Here is a 6,681-nt window from a genome sequence, read left to right as displayed (position 1 = left end):
GCCCAGGGTTCCAGTGCCTGGAATAGAAGTCCATATAATCTCTGGCTGTGAAAACCAGCAGAGGTTGCAGCTGAGTGAGACAGAGAGCTGAGGGATCGGAGACCCTTACATATGCTGACTACAAGAGACTCACTTCATATTAAAAGACACACGCAGACTAAAAGTAATGGGATGGGAGAAGATATTTCATGATGGACATAGAAGATACTGTGCTGAGTGGAGTAAGTCAGATAAAGGAAGACAAATGCCATATGATTGCAAGTATATGTGGCATCTAAAGAACAAAACAAACAACAACAAAAAAACAGAAACAAACTCACAGATACAGAGAACATTTTGAAAGTTACCAGATGGGAAGAGGGTTCAGGGAGGTTAGGTGAAAAGGCAGGAAAGAATTAAGAAGTACAAACTGGTAATTACAAAATATTCATGTATTAAATAATATAATATTATATTATAATTATATTACATTGTTAATATATTATTATTAATAACTATGTACAGGGTCAGAGGGGCATGAGATTTATTGGAGTGATCACTTTGTGAGTTATATATATGTCTAATCTCTATGTGTATACCTGAAGCTAATATAATACTGCATGCCAACTATAACTGAAAAATAAAAAATATTATTAAAAAAATTTTCTCAAGTAGGTAAATGCTGTGCTGGCCTCCTCTCATGACCAAATCAAAATTATAACTAAACTACAGAACAACCATCAATGAGAATTACCTGAAGTATAGCTGAACAACAGTCTTATAACTAAGGACATACAGAAGGCCCCTTGAGATTGGTAAAGGGGCAGAGATGCAAAACAGACTGGCCCCAACTCACATGTGGCAGTTGAGAATCAGGAGAATCAGAAGGGCCGTCAGCAGCAGAGGACCCCTGGAGGAGTGATGGGTCCCAGCTCAAGGTTCCAGTGGTGGGAAGTCCCCATAACTTCTGGCTGTGAAAATTAGCAGAGATTGTGGCTGAGGAAGATGGAGGGCTGCTGGAGTCCCTGGCACTCCTCTTAAAGGGCCCACGAATAGACTTATTCATTGATGGAATCATTTGCTCTGAGCGCCAGCATTGAGGCTGCAGTTTGAAAGGTGTCACAGACACACAGGGAGGAATTGAATTGTTTGGCTTTAGGGAGAGGGGTGGGGTGGGGGGCAGCTTTCTCTCAGACAGAAGTGCTGGTGGAATCCATGTGTCTTTGTTGAGCCCTCACCTGTCCCAGTGTGCAGACTTAGGTGGTCATCATGTCTGAGTCTCCACCAACCTGGCTAGGCCCCATTCACTCTGCCTGGTGATTCCCTGAGACTCAGCCCCGCCCAATTTGCAGCCCTACTCAAGCTGCTTCCAGTGATTTTTCCTTACAAACAGCCTGTCTTGGCTTATGCTGTGAACTTTCCTAAAATCTCTCAAAGGTTCACAAACCCCAAATAAGCAGCATCTGGCCTTGGTGTGCCCCGTACCTCTTGCTGAGCAACCCCAGGCTTGGCACTAGCAGCAGCTGACCTTAGTTTGCAACATAGCCTTTCCCAGGCACCTCTAAGCCCAGCATGGGTTTTAGAAGACACCTGCAGATTGCTTTGTGGCTCATCCTAGGTGGCTCTAGGCAGAGTAAAGGCAGCAGCTAAACTCGGAACATCACCCAGTCACCTTCACAAATGTCACACCTAAAGGATAGGCTCGACAGGCACCAGAAGTGTGCTAAAATGAATCTTGCTCTGTAGGGTCAGCCCCTGCACAACAGCTCCTCCACTATAGTCATGGCCAGTCCTCACAACAAATCAGCCTGAGAGTCAGTCCTTCCCATTGATGTGCAAACAGCAACCAAGGCTCAACCACAACAGGAGGGCACACACAATTCACGCAAGGGCCACACACCTGAAGCACCTGGCTCAGGTGACCAGGGAGACTGCATTACTAGGCTCCACAGGACAGCTACTACATAAGGTCACTCTACTATAAGACCAAGAGACATAGCAGGTCTACCTAATACATAGAAACAAACATAGGAAGGTAGCTAAAATGGGGAGACAAAGAAACATCTCCCAAATGATATAACAGACAAAGCTCCAGGAAAAGAACTGAATAAAATGGAGAAAAGCAATCAACCAGATGCAGAGTTCAAAGTGCTAGTTATAAGGATGCTCAATGATTTCAGTGAGAACTTAAACAAAGAGATAGAAAATATAAAAATGGAGCTAGAAGACATAAAAAAGAAGCAGTCTAAAGCGAAAAATGCAATAACTAAACTAAAGACTACATTAGAGGGAATCAACAATAGATCAAATGAAGCAGAGAATTGAATCAACGATTTGGAAGATAAAGTGGCAGAAAACACCCAATCAGAACAGCAACAAGGAAAAAAGAATCCAAGAAAATGAGGATAGCTTAAGGGGCCTCTGGGACAAATCAAGCATACCTACATTTGCATCATAGGAGTGCCAGAAGGAGAAGAGAGAGAGAGCAAGGAATTGAAACTTATTTGAAGACATAATGACGGAAGACTTCCCTAGCCTGGTGAAGGAAATAAACATACAAGCCCAGAAAGCGCAGAGTCCCAGACAAGATGAACCAAACAGGCCCACACCAAGGCACATCATAATTAAAATGCCAAAGATTAATGGTGAAGAGAGAATCTTAAAAGCAGCAAGAGAAACGCAGTTAGTTACCTGCAAGGGAGCTCCCATAAGACTGTCAGATAATTTTTCAAAAGAATCTTTGCAGGCCAGAAGGGATTGGCACAAAATATTCAAGATGAAAAGCAAGGACCTACTACCAAGATTCTTCTACCCAGCAAATCCACCATTTAGAATCAAAGAACTGATAAAGAGCTTCTTAGATTAGAAAAGGCTAAAGGAGTTTATCACCGCCAAACCAGTATTATAACAAATGTGAAAGGGGAGAGGGAGGGACAAAAATGGCGTAGATGATAGAGGCTCTGTTCATCTCTCTGGCAACCAAATCAAAGTTGTGAAGGAAACAAGGAGCAAGCAGCAAGGAAGAATTGCCTGGGATCTAGATAAACAAAGCATACAACTAGGGAGAAATCCAAGATCTAGCTGAAAAAGCCATATAACTAGGGAAAAATCCAAGAAGTCACCCTGCAATGGCAAAAGGTAGGATGGGGCAAGGGTGCAGGGCCGGCTAGTATTGAGCAGCTGAGTAAGATGGAGGCTATGGTAATTGCAGATATCTCTTAAAGAGGCCCCGTCCGGTAGATTTTTGCAGTGACAGACCTGCCTGCTCTGAGCACCAGTGTCAATTTGGCTGCACACAGGGGGCACCAGGGACTTACAGGGAAACATTGTCAGAGTGAGGGCTGAGGGGAGACTTACCCTGTACAGAAGTGCGGGTGGTATCCATCGTCCCCTGTTGAGCCCTCCCCGCTTCCCGTGTGCAACACTGCCATAGCCAAGATGTCACTAAACTGGATAACAGAGGTTGCTCTGCCCAGAGGATTACTTGGAACTCTGCCTTCCCCAACTCGCAGCCCCACCCAAGCCACATCCAGGTGTATCCTCAGCGACTCAGGTGCTTCTTGCTGAGCAGTGCCTAGACTCACACTGGAGGCAGCTGGTCTAGGTTTCTGGTGTGGCCTTTTGAGGCAACTATAAGCATAGCATCTGTGGATTGCTTGCTGAATCTTAACAGGTGGCCCCAGAGGGGCAGAGGCTTGGGCCAAATATGGCCTGCAGCTGAACCCCTCTCAGGACTGTGCCACTGGACACCTACTTCACAAATCCACACTAATAAGACTGCGAGACTTAGGAGTTTTGCTTAGTACATAGAAACAGACACTGAAAGGCAGCCAAAATGGGAAGACAAAGAAGCAGAAGCCATATGAGAGAACAGAACAGAGATCTAGATATTATGCAGTCAAGTAATCTAACAGATGTGGAGTTCAAAACACTGGTTATAAAGATGCTCAATGAACTTTTGAGAAGTGTAGATAAATTCAGTGAGAACTTCAACAAAGAGATAAAAAACATCAAAATGGAAATGGAAATTATAAAAGGGAACCAGTCTGAAATGAAGAACATATTATCCAAGATGAGAAGTATATTAAATGGAATAAACAAAGGAATAAACAAAGTGAATAAAGAAAAGGATCAAATGACCTATCTAGAGGATGGGAAAGCCAAGGAAACTCAATCAGAATAGCAATAAAAAAAGATGCCAAGACTACAAAAATAATTTAAGGAGCTTATGGGACATTATTAAGGGTCAAAATATCCATCTGATAGGCATACCTGAAGGAAAACAAGACATTGAACAGCTGTTTGAAGAAATAATGATGGAAAACTTCTCTAACCTGGTGAAAGAAATGGACATAAAACCCCAGGAAGCTCAGAGAATCCCAAAAATCAAGGCTCCAAAGAGACCCACAGCAAGACGCATCATAATTAAAATGCCAAAGTTTAAATACAAAGAAAGAATCTTAAAAGCGGCAAGAGAAAAGCAGATAGTTACTTACTAGGGAGCACCCATAAGACTGGCAGCTGATTTCTCAAAAGAAACTATGCAGGATAGAATGGCTTGGCAAAAAATATTTGATGTGATGAAGACCCAGGATCTACAACCAAGAATACTTAATCCAACAAAACTATCATTTAGAGTTGAAGGACAGATAAAGAGCTTCCCAGACAAAAATAAGCTAAAGGAATTTATTACCACCAAGCCAGTATTACAGGAAATGTTGGAGGGACTTCTTTAAGATGAAAAAACGTATCAAAAACAAGAATAAAGAATGGTAACAACTACATTTCTATCAATAAGTACCTCAAATGGAAAAGAATTAAGTGCTCCAACTAAAAGATAAAGTGGCTGAAAGGGCAAGAAAACAAGACCCATACATGTTGCCTATAAGAGACTCACTTCAGATTAAAAGACACATACAGACTAAAAGGAAAGGGATGAAAAAAGATATTGCTTTGATGGACCTTGAAGATATTTAAATCAGACAGAGAAAGATAAACACTATATGATTTCACTTACATGTGGAATTAATGAATAAAAAGAAAAAAATAATCAAAAACAGACTCACAAATAGAGTGGATGATTTGGTGGCAGACAGAAGGGAAGGGGGTTTTGGGGGACTGAGAGTATTGGGTGAAAGGTTAAAGAAGTACAGATTAGTAGCTGATGGATGATCATGGGAATGGGGAGCACGGCATAGGGAATGTAGTTAGCATTAACAAGTTGGCTAGGTAGAGGGTCAGGGGAGGGAAAGAGCAATTGGGGGATCGTTTTACGAATTATATAGATATCTAACCAATGTATTGTATACTTGAAACTAATTAAAATAAATAAATTTTAAAAATGTGAAAGAGAATCTTTAAGAAGAAGAAAAAAAGATAAAAATATGAATAACAAAATGGCAATACTACATATCTCTCAACAATTACTTAAAATGTAAATAGATTAAATGCTTTAATCAAAAGACATTGGGTGGCTGAATGTATAAGAAAATAAAACCCTTACCTATGCTGCCTACGAGAGACTCACTTTACATGTAAAGACACACATAGACTGAAGGTAAAGGGATAGAAAAAGATATTCATGAAAACGTAAACAACAACAACGAGAAGAGGCAGGGTAGCAATTCTTATACAAGACAAAATAGACTTTAAAACAAAGCCTATAACAAGAGACAAAGAAGGACCCAGTAATCCCACTTCTGAGTAATTATCTTAAGAAACCCAAAACACTACTTCAAAGGGACATGTGAATCCATATGTTCATTGCAGCATTATTTATAATAGCCAAGATATGGAGGCAACCTGGGTGTCCATCAGTGGATGAATGGGTAAAGAAGAGGGGGTACATATATAAAATGGAATATCACTCAGCCATAAAAAGAATAAAATCTTACCATCTGCAACAACATGGATGGATCTAGAGGGTAGAGGGCTGAGTGGAGTAAGTCAGACAAAGTCAAATGTCATATGATTTCAATTATATGTGGATTCTAGAGAACAGGATAAACAACAGAAATAAGCTCATAGATACAGAGAGCATTTTAATGGTTGCCAGATTGGGAAGGGGAGTTGATGGATGGATGAAGGGGGCAGGGGATTAAGAGGTACAAACTGGTAGTTACAAAATAGTCATGGGGATATAGAATATAGCATGGGGAATATATTCAGTAGTATTATAATAACTATGTATGGTGTATTGGATAGGTACTGGATTTATCGGGGTAATCACTTTATAAGTTAGATAAATGTCTAATCACTGTATTGTACACCTGAAACCAATATAATATTGTATGTCAACTATAATTGAAAAATATATGTATATTTTTTTTAAAAAAAAAAAAAAGAAAATTTTCAGCAACTGGCAGGGCCTTTCTCAGAGTTATCCTGAAATTTTGACACATTCTGGTCCTAGTTGTCCATGAAGGATAAATATAGAAATAGTGTGATTCATATGCCACAAGCCTTGTTTTTTGCTTTGCCCTGAAGCTGGCTAAGCATGTAATGATAGACATTGTGAGTCAGTCATGACCCCGAAGTCTTAAGAGAGCTCGGATGGTGTGCAGGGTAGAGCCAAGGGGCTTAGGTAGGGGCACTGTGAAGGAGGTGGGTGATGGCTATGTCTGGCATATAGTAGATACTCAACAAAAAAAATACTCTCTAAAGGGATGGCTTAGATGTCCTCAGAGAAGGAGAAAGAGAAGG

Source organism: Pteropus vampyrus, unplaced genomic scaffold (genome assembly GCF_000151845.1).
Source record: "Pteropus vampyrus isolate Shadow unplaced genomic scaffold, Pvam_2.0 Scaffold122, whole genome shotgun sequence".
Classification (NCBI taxonomy): Eukaryota; Metazoa; Chordata; class Mammalia; order Chiroptera; family Pteropodidae; genus Pteropus; species Pteropus vampyrus.
The sequence above is the reverse complement of the archived record's forward strand: the minus strand, read 5'-3'. Positions refer to the sequence as shown.